Source organism: Triticum urartu, chromosome 2 (assembly GCF_003073215.2).
Source record: "Triticum urartu cultivar G1812 chromosome 2, Tu2.1, whole genome shotgun sequence".
NCBI lineage: Eukaryota > Viridiplantae > Streptophyta > Magnoliopsida > Poales > Poaceae > Triticum > Triticum urartu.
Window position 1 is genome coordinate 748693853 of NC_053023.1, and position 14494 is coordinate 748708346.

Below are 14494 nucleotides of genomic sequence, written 5' to 3' on the forward strand. Positions count from 1 at the left end.
TCGAGCCACCATAGCCGCTCCTTCCAGTAGGCAATGAGGTTTGGTCGAGGGCAGGGGTAACAGCTGTGCGTGCTTGCTTGTTGTTATTCTCGAGGTGGATAGGTCATGCCATGAGCCCTCCTCCACGCATGGCGCAGCTTCCTCCGATCTCGCCCGTCCTCGAATCCCTGCTGGCAGGTGATGCTGCTTCCTTACCTCAACGAGTCAGAACTGAAAGCATCCACTTCTTGTGGTAAGAACCGATCTCATGTATTGCCATTTTTATAAGTTTCTTGATGCAAATCATAGCAAGAATATTGTGTTCTTCCTATTTGTTTGATTAGTTCCAAAACAGAAGCAATTCTATCGTGACGATTTCAAATGTTTCTTGTAGAAATTTAGCATAGTACTAAAGCAACTGAATTATCATTTTATCACAACTGCGGGCTAATTCTGAAATAAAAGCAATGGTGAATTTTTTTCATTAAACTGTAATCAATAAAATGCCATTTTGTATATTATTTACCTATTGGGTATGCTAATCTTTGGGTTCATTGGATGTGAATAATGGACCTGGTATGATTGGTGCTTGTACAATTACGTAATAGGAGTAGCAGCATTATACATCTTTCGAGTTACAGTAGGTTACCAATGGCAATTGCGGCTATGGATGTTTCACAATTGTGTGTACTGTAGGTGTACGTGATTAGGAGAACAGTGTGAGCCAATGGATTTTTCCATGTCTGCCTCTACGGCAACCCCTTGAGTGTATTTTATTTATATCTCAAGAACATGACAGTTTCAAGAATATATACGAGTCAGCTATCTTGTTCCCTTTTGTCCATTTTTACTTAAATACTATGAGGCGACTACTTGTTGTTATTCTTGCCATTGAAGATCTAGGTAAAAAAATTAATGAACCTGAAATATCGACAAAACAACAAGTATTGTTAACCAAGAAAAATAAGTCATGATAAAGACAAGATACATTTTGACCAGAAAAGCCCGTGCTCGATTATTTCGAGCACAGGCTTCTTCGGTAAAGACTCGATTTTTTAATCAATGTATGTATAATTCTAAGTCTTCTTTGAGATGTACATGATGAAAGAAAAGTACTATTTAGACAGAAATTGGTGTGTCTAATGCCTGTGCCAAGTATTGTCGAGGAAGATAGTAAACTCACTGAGGATGATCATTGGGGTTATTGCGAAGCTGACTATTTGGTGGAGTAGTCTCGCGACGTGGAGGACAAGCCATGAGACATGAAATAACTGGTAAACTAAAGGATTCCCCGCGCATTGCAGTGGGAAATTTAACAATGACTTGGAAATATATGATTCTTTTGGGAAATTGTATTGTCTGATAGTTGCTCCGAGTGACACATTTCAAAGCACAAGAGTCAAATTGTGGCATCATCTCAATTCAGTCTCATGAAAGTGAAACTGCATCGTACATTTATATCTCATTTAGGGGAGTTAAGAATTACATTGAGACTTCCACTGAGGAGGGCAGTTGTTTCCAAGTAGGCTACAGTGCGACTTAGAATAGAACAACACAATAATTAACCGAGGATAATGAAAGGAAGTTACCTGGTAATTTCCCCGATCAATTCATACAAAAAGAGTAGTCTAAATCATGCAAAACAAAATAAACGTCAGTTTTCAGAAAATCAAGGCATATAAAAATTATAAGTCTCATGATAAAGGCCATAGTAAAATAGTAGAATCTGAATGTGTAACACACCACTTCGAGAGATAAATGCACATGAAAAGGAGATTTATATTGTTGGGGAACGTTGCAGAAAACAAAAAATTTCCTACTCGTTTCACCAAGATCCATCTAGGAGTTCATCTAGCAACGAGTCATCGGATACATCTACATACCATGTAGATCGCGTGCGGAAGCGTTCAAAGAACGGTGATGATGTAGTCGAACACGACGTGATCCAAATCACCGATGACCAAGCGCCGAACGGACGGCACATCCGCGTTCAACACACGTACGGGACGGGAGACGTCTCCTCCTTCTTGATCCACCAAGGGGAAAGGAGAGGTTGATGAAGATCCAGCAGCACGACGGCGTGGTGGTGGATGCAGGGCGTCACAGTAGCAGGGCTTCGCCTATACTACGAGAGAGAGACGTAACGGGGAGAGAGGGAGGCGCCAGGGGCTGGTCTTTGAAGTCCCTCCTCTCCCCCACTATATATAGGGGTGCTAGGGGGGGCGCCGGCCCTAGGAGATGGAATCTCCTAGGGGGGGCGGCGGCCAAGGGTGGGGGGCTTGCCCCCAAGCAAGGGGCGCCCCCTTTAGGGTTTCCCCTCAACCCTAGCCGCATGGGCCCTAGGGGAGTGGCGCCCCAGCCCACTTTGGGCTGGGTTCCCTCCCACTTTAGCCCATGGGGCCCCCCGGGATAGTTGGCCCCACCCGGTGGACCCCTGGGACCCTTCCGGTGGTCCCGGTACAATACCGGTGACCCCGAAACTTGTCCCGATGGCCGAAACAGCACTTCCTATATATAATTCTTTACCTCCGGACCATTCCGGAACTCCTCGTGACGTCCGGGATCTCATCCGGGACTCCGAACAACATTCGGGTTACTGCATATACACATCTTCACAACCCTAGCGTCACCGAACCTTAAGTGTGTAGACCCTACGGGTTCGGGAGACAAGCAGACATGACCGAGACGACTCTCCGGTCAATAACCAACAGCGGGATCTGGATACCCATGTTGGCTCCCACATGCTCCACGATGATATCATCGGATGAACCATGATGTCGAGGATTCAACCAACCCCGTATGCAATTCCCTTTGTCAATCGATATGTTACTTGCCCGAGATTCGATCGTCGGTATCCCAATACCTCGTTCAATCTCGTTGCCGGCAAGTCACTTTACTCGTACCGTAATGCATGATCCTGTGACCAGACACTTGGTCACTTTGAGCTCATTATGATGATGCATTACCGAGTGGGCCCAGTGATACCTCTCCGTCATACGTAGTGACAAATCCCAGTCTTGATCCATGTCAACCCAACAGACACTTTCGGAGATACCCGTAGTCTACCTTTATAGTCACCCAGTTACGTTGTGACATTTGGTATACCCAAAGCACTCCTACGGTATCCGGGAGTTACACGATCTCATGGTCTAAGGAAAAGATACTTGACATTGGAAAAACTCTAGCAAACGAACTATACGATCTTGTGCTATGTTTAGGATTGGGTCTTGTCCATCACATCATTCTCCTAATGATGTGATCTCGTTATCAATGACATCCAATGTCCATAGTCAGGAAACCATGACTATCTGTTGATCAACGAGCTAGTCAACTAGAGGCTTACTAGGGACATGTTGGTGTCTGTTATTCACACATGTATTACGATTTCCGGATAACACAATTATAGCATGAATAAAGACAATTATCATGAATAAGGAAATATAATAATAATGCTTTTATTATTGCCTCTAGGGCATATTTCCAACATATATCTCATGAGCCAAAAAAAGACTAAATTTGACACCCTTGTCTCCGAATATCACATACCTGCACGAAATAGGTCAGGTAGAGAAAGGTTAGAGGAAACAATCGAATTATGAGCCAACAAATACAGTAAACTGCATTGCTATAATACCACTTGACTTGTTGTACATCCAAAAATTAGAAAATTGAGAAATAGAAATGGGTCAGTACATTTGGAGTGATATCTTGGTCTATCTTATTTCTTTGTATGACACTGATAGCAATATTCCTACAATCAGAAAATGGAGAAATAAACATAGGTTAATGCTGATAAATTTTGCTTTCTTAGTGGGCATGACGATGAGCTTAACAAGTAAGTACATAATAAAGATAATAGGTGCAGGATAAGCATAATATAACATGAGAGGACTGAACTAAAAGTAATTGCTTAAAAATCAAAAGCAGAAATGAGTAAGCCAAAAATTAATTAAGAAAAGAATGATAAAAACATTTGGAGTTGTTGAATTGGTACTATAAGCCATGATATTTTTTAGCGCTCATCCTTGTAAGGAATGAAGTGAATGATCATCCATGATTGGGAGCAAATCTGCTGGAGAAAATGAAGTGGGGAAGGAAGTGAATCGCGGTGAGATGGTTGCGCCTCGCGAGGTAGATTTCTCCCACGGGAGAAAGATTGGTCATTATGTTTTTTAGGGTTGGAAAGGAAATGATACATTGCAAACGGGACTGGTGATGTGGCAACTATGCTGAGGTGGACAGGGTGCATGTTAAGATAAATAGATAATGGGGATGAGTCTCATAGGTATACTAGATTTGTACAATCACTTCCATTTTTTCGTCCCATCAAGTCAAACGAAGAAACAAGATAGACCAAGATCAAATTCACTACTTACGTTGAATGAAGGAACAATACGTCGTGCACACGCATTAGACAGAGTGAACTGGAAGGGATAACTAGATCTGTACAATCACTTTCATTTTTTCTAGGAACATTGGATGTAATTGATTTGGTAAAGAAAATGACAAGGGACTATTCTATGATTGATGTATGGTAAATGTGCGATGAAGTATGTGTCTGAATCAATTATCATCCGCTTAATCTTTTATTTATCGGTTTTGCTAAATCTCATGGGCATGAATTATTTTGTTGCGCGAGCAACTTTCTTCTTTGCACAAGGCCAAAGATGTGGACGACATGAGGAGCGCCGACCACGGTGAGGGCGACCCGGTGATAGCTGGCGGGAGTGGTTGGATGCAGGCGGTTAGGCCTGGGTAGGCCACGACGGAGGAGAAATCATCGCCGGTGAGGAGTAAGAAGATGAATATGTGGGGGCGTGCTCTTAACCATTGGATATTTGATGGCAAAAAATAGTGATTGATGCGAAGAATTTTTCAGGCACCTAACGTTAGGTGCCCTTTAATTTATTTACCATTATTTGCCCGTAGCAACGCACGGGCATTTAACTAGTACACTTAGTATATTAGTACTAGCTTGCAACACCACCGACCGTGAGCATCTTATACGAGCCTCCTCTGGCAATCAATCGAACAAGCAGTCTCGCCGGAAGAAAGATGGCCGCCGCCGCATCCCACCATGTTGACTTGCTAGATCTCGTGAGCTTCGGGCACACGCTCCGCCGCCATGGCCTCGTCATTGCGGACGCCAAGGCGGACCACGACATCCCCGTCGACGTGTTCATGGTCCTCCTCGCCGACAACCAGGGGCGGAGCCAGGTTTTATCCAAGCCCCGGGCCCCAGGCTGTTAAGTGCATGTACAGTAAGTCTACAGTATGTCTACAGTGGACATTGAACGAGGTGCTTACTCTTCACGCCCCAGGCCCAGGCCCCCCGGCCTGGGTCCTGGATCCGCCACTGCCGACAACACTGTCGTATACAAGAACTCCGGCGACCTCACGGTGGTTGACAGGAGCCACCTGCGCCCCGGACAGGTGGTCGGCTCGGCGTCCGACGATGACGGCCGGCTCGGCGTCGTCACCAGCGTCACCACCATGCTCGACCTGGCCAAGCATGCCGCCGGAACACATGTCATCATGGGCGTGCCCCCGTCTACCCTCCGGCGCGTAAGGCGCTTCAACCTCGGCGACTTTGTCGTGTCCGGGCCGTGGCTTGGCCGGGTTGTCGAGGTGTCCATCGACGTGGATGTGCTGTTCGATGACGGGGCGGTCTGCAGGGTCACCAACGCAGAGTCCAAGAAGCTACAACTAGTGCATGACACCTCAGCTGGCGGCAACAAAACACAACGAATGTATTGCGGTCAAATGAACACTCTTTTCAACCCTGGGCAGCGCGTCCGTGCACCAGACCCGTGTTCCCTCTTCAAGGCAGCACGCTGGCTCAACGGCTCCTGGAACCCTGACCGTCAGATGGGCACCGTCAGCAACTTGGAGACGTCCGGCGTCCTTGTCTACTGGATAGCATCCATGCACCATGGCACGGACAAGGAGCTCGTCAAGGCATCGGCCCCTTCGGCCTGTTAGAGTAAAACGAGATTGAAAGCGAAAGGACAATCAGCCCTGGTTTCCATTGATTCTCAAGTATATATACATCTGGAAGAGGTGGGAAAAAGAGATGTCTGTTCGAAGGCATCCCTCCAGAACAGGTGCCTATTGGCAATAGAAAGAGAGAAGGGACATGACTGTTCGGGGTTGGACACACCCCTTTGCTAATGACTATTCATTAATTAGCATGTGCTAATTAATCTACTAATTAATTCCTAACACTCCCCCTTGTACAACACCGCTCCTTGAATGTTTCATCATTGAAAACTTCTTGTACATAGATCTTCCATCTTGAGAAATCTTCCTTATAATCTTGAGAATCTCCCCCAAAAACCCTGTGGGAAAAATATGAGGATAATAGAGCAGATATGTTGCTAAAACTCCTTTAAACCCAATGGGAAAAATAATAAGAAGAAAAAGTGCAACATATAATAATTATTGTCTCCTTGATAACTCATATGAGAAAACCTTTGAGAAAGGAGAAAACTCATTGGTGAGTTTGGAGAACAATAAATATGCTTTGTTTACTTTCCTTTAAAAACCCCAGTGGGGAAAAATAGAAAGTATTGCATATGTGGCCTCGTTTAAACCTTTTATGAGAAACTTTGAGGGAAAGCTCATAAAGGAAAAAAGTGCGATCTAATATATCATTGAAAACTCCTTTAAAACCCAGTGGAAAAAATATAAGGAGAAAATGATATGACATATCATTATAATTGTCTCTTTTAACTCGATATGAGAAAATCCATAGAGTTTAGAGGACAATAAATATGTCGTGTATACTTTCCTAAAAACTCTAGTGGAGAAAACAAAAAGTATGACATATGATCTCATGTTGATATTACCTCATTAAAAACCTTGATGAGAACCTGTAAAAGTAAACTCATAAAGGGAAAAAGAGTATAATATGATGCTTTGAACAGGAGTAATTTAGGAAGATACTCCCCTTGATACTTGCAAATCCTGAAGTCGTCGAATACCAATTCCATGAACATCTTTCTTAAATGTTCAAGTTGGTAGAGACTTCATAGACAAATCAGTGAGATTGTCACGTGATTTGATTTGCAAGATGAGCTATATAGTGATATTGCTTACTATGTAACATGTTTGCATCCAAACAACACAAGCAACATTATCTTTGAGATAATGGTTGGTGGATGTAGCCACGAGGTCTGTTTCGAAGACCTTCATGGGATGGCTACCACACCTAGCTGGAACACAAAGCTTGTCTATTATCTAGCATGGTAGGGATCTGATCAATGGATCCAATGATATTGGTGTCCAAATTTCTCTGAAACTGAAAGACTCGGACAAAATGTTTGATGCCTTGGAGATATCGAAAGATATTCTTGACTCCCAACCAATTGTGTTTGGTGGGTCCAATGGCACAAGGATATGGAACTTTGTGTCCCAATATCTCATTCCCATCAACTCATGGTTTTAATGGATCTTCCTCTACTTCTAGAGAATGAAACCATGTGAGTTATGGATGTATAAGATTTGTCCACAATGAGTTTCTCCATATATTTTGGATATAGACAACATAGTGTACCATAATGTATGAGTGAAGGTGCTCGAGGTTTTACCCAATCCTTCATCTCAAAACCTGCCATTAATATGATCATGTGCTTTGTCATTGCAGGAATAAACCCTGTGTATGACAAACATGCATGGGTAATCATCATTGTAGGAGTAATCCTTGTGTATAAGAAACTCACTATGTCGGTTGTACCAAAATGTACCGACAACAATAAGTCATATGGTCACTTATTGGTTTTTTACACAGTGTATGTTGCGTTTTGCATTTCGATTCAGATGTGAGATTCCATTGGGAACCATCTATGTCTAAATCTAGTGATCAACATGGATATGTTATCACTACATCTATCAACTGCATAGATAGATGATTTTGTACTGCCAATGATATAAGTTATCGGAATGAGATTTCACCTCTGGAGAAGAATTGGGTATCTGCGTGAACCCTTGTGCTACAATACTTGCTCTATGTTTCACCACCTCGTTGTTCTCAATTCTGTTTTCAGAAGAAAACTGGTGTAGGTATTGCTTATGTGAATACCTTTCCCTTTATTGAGGAAGATTATTTCTACCTAGATTATACCCTTTGCTCGAGTTCAATCCGAGTGTTGTTCACACTTTGCCATGGCCATGGTCTTTGGAACTGAATCATGTGAAAGGTTTTTCAATCTAGTTGAGAAATGTATGTCGACAATTGTAGACTTTCGGTTATATGTTCCTCCAGAATCTATATATCAACATAGAGTTGATGGAAATATTGTTACCCATGGTGACTGTTCACGATTTCCAATGCGGTTGAGTCGGGTATCCCGATGTCCCGGTCATTGTGTGCACTATGACCTGGGTTGGTGGAGGTTGCCTGTCCACTGGGTGTATACTACCCATTAGGTGTCTGCCAACGTGAAGTTGACTTGCATTTACTGATTCAGAGGCCTCGATATCCTTGCTTGCGAGAAGCCGAATCCTAATGTACTATTGCCATACTTCTCCCCCTGTTGCTGTGAACAGGGAGTTGAGTGGTTTTGTTGGTACCTCCACTCTTTTGGGCATATTTTTGCAGGATTGTAGGATTATGTGACACCTTTATTTTTCAGTAAATGAATCTGGCAGGTTATTTGCAATGTGTTGCAAATCTTCTGAACGCATGGTTCAGATCTTTGAGTACGTGGACTTGAGGCAGAAATGTGTTGAGCATTCCACTAATTTCCTGGCATTCTGTATGGTACTTGAAATCTCCCCCTAATGCCTGGAAATGTTCCTCATTGAATCAACATATTGACCTTGAATAACTACCCATGTGAGAGGCTTGAGGTATTGACGGTTATACAGTTATTCCTCACATAGATCCCAAATATATGTCGAGGGGCCAATGATGTATGTCGGGGTGGTGATATCGGTATGCAACCGAATTACCGCAGATGGGAAATACTTGTTAGATTTCCACGTATCAAAGATAGAGGGGAATAACATTATGCAGTTTGGTCATGAGCGTGTAAAACTGCATGACTCCAACGTAAAGTTGGTAAGTTGCAATTATGAGGTTAAGATCATGGAATGAGCTTAGTTCTTTGGATAAAGGATTCTACTAAACCAGTTTGAGTCTAGAAGTATAGGACAAAGTGCTAAACTTCAATCCTAGAGCCATAGTGAAGGCACGCAAGGAGAATTCTACAACGTTGTCCATTCAATTTTGATTGTAATTGATGTTCAGGATAATGAGCCAATGGTTTCATGTGGATAAAGCACACTTGAGACCATCGTATAGATGTGTCTTTTAGAACCATGGAATACCTGAATAGTCTAGTCAATGGTTAGGAAGAGCCACTTACCTCGACTTAATGTGTTCAAGGAGTTTGAGTGGTTCAGCGTAGACTTTAAGGTGCGCGAGCCTTGAAATTAGCTTCCCTCATCGCGTCTAGCGATTTTAAAAATATCTCCTTTCTCTCAATGAGAGTGGAAACATTTCACTTCTCTGAGTATAGAGTTTGTGGTGCATATGTCCACATGGCACAAATCATCTTTCATCAGATTGACCCCCGTTGAAATCTATATATAGACATGAACATTCTCAAGAAAATCACTGTCAGATATATAGAATACATACAAATGAATTTGTACCAAAATGCTGATACAATATATTGTGATATACAATATATGATGAAAACAATAATCATGTTCATACTAGAACATCAGAAATGGACATAAATAAATAGATCACTAAGGAGATTGAGGGACTAAAGGTAGTCTCCAAACATGTCGGTCAATGCATATTCAACCATCATGTTCTCCGTGCTCATAGGGTCCCGTGACAGCTGGATAGTCATTTTATTGCTCGGTTCTAGAAGAACATCATGCAAACAACTGACTTCCATGATGGTGTCAGATTGAAGGTTTGAAGTGAGTTTCAAACCTTTACCCATGAGGTCCTTTGCGTCCTGTTTGGCGTGGTTTGGATTGCACACGCTATGCCATGGGATGTAAGACTGATCTTGATGTCCATGACCCGCTTAAGTAAGTTGTGGCCATTGAGGGCAAGAGCCTCAAATTACTTAGCCATCAATTACGTATAGGAGCAAACCAGAGATAATTAATTTACCATCGGAAAATTCAAAAACCATCATGGTTAATATTGTAATGATTTCAAGAAGGTGGCTTGCACCATTAGTGTGTATCTCAAATTGCCAAGTATGACATCTTGAAGATACTCTCCAAAAAGGGAGTAGATCTCGCAACACTAGGGAGTATAATCTGATGAAACCAGTAGATACTCTCTCTTAATGCCTTATGTCAAGTAAAATGTATGGGACAACACTTTGTAAAGTAATTATAATGTCAAATTACAAAATGTAGGCTTTAACAAGTAGTGGTGATAATCAAACCAATAGATATACACACTACCTTGTGATTCCAATACATCAATTTGAAGAAAACACCTTGAATTTTGCATCCATATTTGCAAGAAATTGAAGATCTCAATTGTAAATAGACGTATTAATCTCGACATGTGGTTAACATGGAAATAGATACATCATAGAAATATTCTAGAATACCTCGTACTCAACTGAGAAACAATACTGCAGAGGTATTGAATTTATCTTTGCAAGAGATTAAAAATCATTATTGCAAATGGACGTAATTAATCTCAACACGTGATAAACGTGGAAATGTATTACATCAACAGATTTGGAATACATCTTGGTACTCAACAGAAAAATACTAGTACTAATGTAGTGTATAATAATGATGTTGCAAACTTGATGTTCAAGTGAAAACTTGAATTGTATAGACCTCAAATTAAAACGAGATGATCTTGTATCAAGTTGCAAGATAATTCAGCAAAGTGAACTAATAATTTGCGAGAGAAAATTGATCTCAATCGTAATAAGATTGTTTTGCAAGAAAATAATAATTCTCAATCGCAAATCAATGTTGTTGTGCGAGAAAATTTAATCTCAATCGCTAAACAACATCACTGTACCAATAAGACAGGTTATAGGGATTGCTAAAAAGCAAATACATTGAACATGTCCCACTTCCATAGAGTATATATGGAATAATCATTACATATTATAAACGTGAGATGGAGAGATTAACCTCTAATGTAAATTTGTAGTACAGCGGGTGGCCTGACCTGGTGGTCAACGAAAATACCCAGGCACTTGTACAGGGTTAGTGCATAACCGGAGGGCTACAAATGAAAAACCTTTAAAAGAGATAAGGTTACAATCATTGTGCTCTCCGTGCCCAAAGGAGTCAATCGATTTGGGGTTAGCTTTACACGTAGAAGCCACCGCCGCTACAGGGAGATTGAAGCCTTCCACATGCGCGGGCACTGCCATGCCTCGCGCTGGAGTTCGCGGGTGTCCGCTGGATGCCGCAACAAGCACCGCGCCAAGCCGTGGAGGGCCGCGTCCTCCGGCCATGGGCCCACGTACCGGAGCGGCGGCCAGGGCGGCGGTCGATGGCAGTGACGGCGCGCCCGAAGCGCCGTTCCGCGTGGCCGCACGAGCTCGCGGACATCTCCGGCTGCGGTGTGGTTTTTGCGTCGGCGGCCTCCATTCCTGCTCCAAGTCTAATCACGCCGGAGGCGCTGGTTGGTGCGGAGACGTAGGCGAGCGCGTCTTCCACATCCACCGCGGCGCGCATTGGCACAAGGGCGATTCCAGATGGGGCGCGGCGCGGAGGCCGTGGCCAGGGGCGCAGCGCGGCCGGGCGCACGAGCGCGGGGCGCGGAGGCCGTGGCCTGGGGCGCAGCGCGGCCGGGCGCGGCGCAGCCACGGGAGAAGCGCGGGGACGCGCAGCACATGAGGAGCGCAGGAGCACGGCGCGGAGGCCGGGCTGCCGGCGCGTAGTCGTGGGAGTCGGGAGCCACCGCGGGCGTCGGGCACTGGAGTTGGTCGCCTCGCTCGTCGTTCCTGTAGCCTTGGAAGCGAGTTGCTTGGCCTTCTCGTTTTTGGCATAGCAAAGTGCGTGATAACGTGTTAGAGTAAAACGAGATTGAAAGCGAAAGGACAATCAGTCCTGGTTTCGATTGATTCTCAAGTATATATACATCTGGAAGAGGTGGGAAAAAGAGATGTCTGTTCGAAGGCATCCCTCCAGAACAGGTGCCTATTAGCAATAGAAAGAGAGAAGGGACATGACTGTTCGGGGTTGGACACACCCCTTTACTAATGACTATTCATTAATTAGCATGTGCTAATTAATCTACTAATTAATTCCTAACACGGCCTACCAAAACCCGGACGATCTTACTTTCTTCTGCGCCGCTTACGATTGTAGCTGGGGGGTAGCTGTAGCTGGGGGGTAGCTGACCGCTGCTTTTTTCGCAAAGACAATGCGACTGATGATGATGAATGTGATGCACCAACTGCTCAGGCGGAGGTGGAGTGTCCCATGGTCGTTGCCAACACACGTACCTCCCTTGACGTGCTATGGCAGGACGGCACACGACAACAAGGCATAAGTTCAGCGACTGTCGCCCCCTTTCAAGTAGTGGATGGAGAGTTATTCCCGGGACATCACGTCGTCGGTGTTCTTCATGTTGATGCTACCGGCGACCATGACGGCAAGACTACTACTAGTGTCAACAATGACAATGTTGCTGATGGAACTCCATTGTCACGGCCCGTGGGCGTCCTCAGAAGCCTGCACTACGGAGACCGGACGGCTTGCGTGTCATGGTTGAACGGGGCTGGTGAGGTTGAGTGTGACGATGCCGTGACTGTATACGCGCTGAAAAGAGACTCTTCTTACCTATATGCTTACTATGGAGATATTGTCATTCGCCTCCTACCGTCAGGATCAGCCAGCGGTGAAGAAACCACACCATTGATTCATAGCAAGAAGAAGAAGAGTGCTGCTGGATCCGACCTTTCATGGGTGGGGCATGTTGCTGAACTTCATAATGGACACATCCAAGTCAAATGGGGTGATGGTAGCATGTCAATGGTACGTGAACTCTTTCTGTTACTACTCTATATAGTTGCTTTTTGTTGGACTCTACTCAACTCATTAGTTTAATTTTGTTGATTTGATTGCGCGTACTTGTGCTGCAGGTATTGCCCCAAGAGATTCTTGTCGTCAAGGAGGAGCACTACATGAATCTGTTGAATTTAATGGAGAACTGGGTAGTGGTCGACGACATGGATGATGCACCTGAAAAACCAACTGCAGCTAACACGGTATACATCAATATTTCCAACATTTTCCACTTCTTCTCCAAACAAAAACCAAAATCACTTTGGGTTGTCCCGGCTGGTCACCACCAAAGAAAATTAAACCACTGCACAAATATTTTATACTGAACTTAGAACCTCTTATATTTTGTACCGAATTATTATCTCGATGGATTCATTTTAATTGTTGTGCCAATATGTTTTATCTTATTTTAGGACCATGGTCTACAGAATCCGGCTGACAATAACTGTGTCGAAGGCGACAACCCGGCAATGACGAGGACAAACCCTTTGGGCTTTGCAAGCCGGTCTTTGTTTTAAAGGACCGGCGACATGGTGGCTCAGGTTAAGCAATACCTGACAGGGAACTGGTGGCCGTTGTCGTCATCAGCAAGCTCAGGGTTACCTCTGCCCACATATGACAGCGATGATACAACAGAGACATCCCATGCTACCATGGCAAGGAACATTGTGGATGCGAACGAGCACAATTTTTCCAAGGGGACAAAAGCTGATGACAAGCCCTCCGGATCACCATTACCTTGACACAATGGACAAGTGACTACAGTTTTATTACAAAATGATGAAGAATCAAATTGTGTGATTTTACTCACATATAAAATAGTGGAGATTGAAACTAGTCCCTCAAGTCATCAAGGTTGATTTAGTCTGTTCATGTTTTCGATTTATTCACCTCCCTGGATTTAATGCCATGATTTTCTTAATATCTGCCCGCTTTTGTTAAATGTACTAGGAAAATTGCTTTGCATGACGACTATATACACACGGACATGGGAATATATTATGATACACAAAATAAAATGTACTTATTACACATGATGCGGCAAATGTTTATGCAACCATGTGTGCCGTGTGGCAAGTGGAAATATTTGCCATCAATTTGGATTCATCTGTTTTTGTGCACAAAAACGTGCCAACAGATCATGCTCATCGTATGGTTACAATCGGTCAGCAGATCGCATGAAGCCACACGAATTATGCTGTGGTGTGTGAACTGCTGCAGCTGCTGATGTGCTTATTTCTTGTATGGTCTTTTTGAGCTCACCTATGTTTGGGCAGTGTTTCCTTAGGGTGCTTGGATTGTAATTGCAGCGTTCGAACCTGGTCTTTTTGAGCTCACCTATGTTTGGACAGAGTAGGGTCGGTGGTGGGCTAGGCAGACGTGGCAGACACGCCCGGGCCGCCCTACATATGGGCTGGATATAAGGGGCACCGGATAGCCGGAGCATTTGAGGCCGGTTTGAGGCACCTGGGTGGGTTGATTTTTTTTTTTACCG

The 14494-nt window shown here is 43.8% G+C and overlaps 1 pseudogene; it reads left to right on the forward strand.

Moving 5' to 3' along the window:
• Window positions 1–5034: 5034 nt before the first annotated feature.
• On the forward strand, window positions 5035–13742 carry LOC125538543 (annotated as a pseudogene).
• Window positions 13743–14494: the final 752 nt, after the last annotated feature.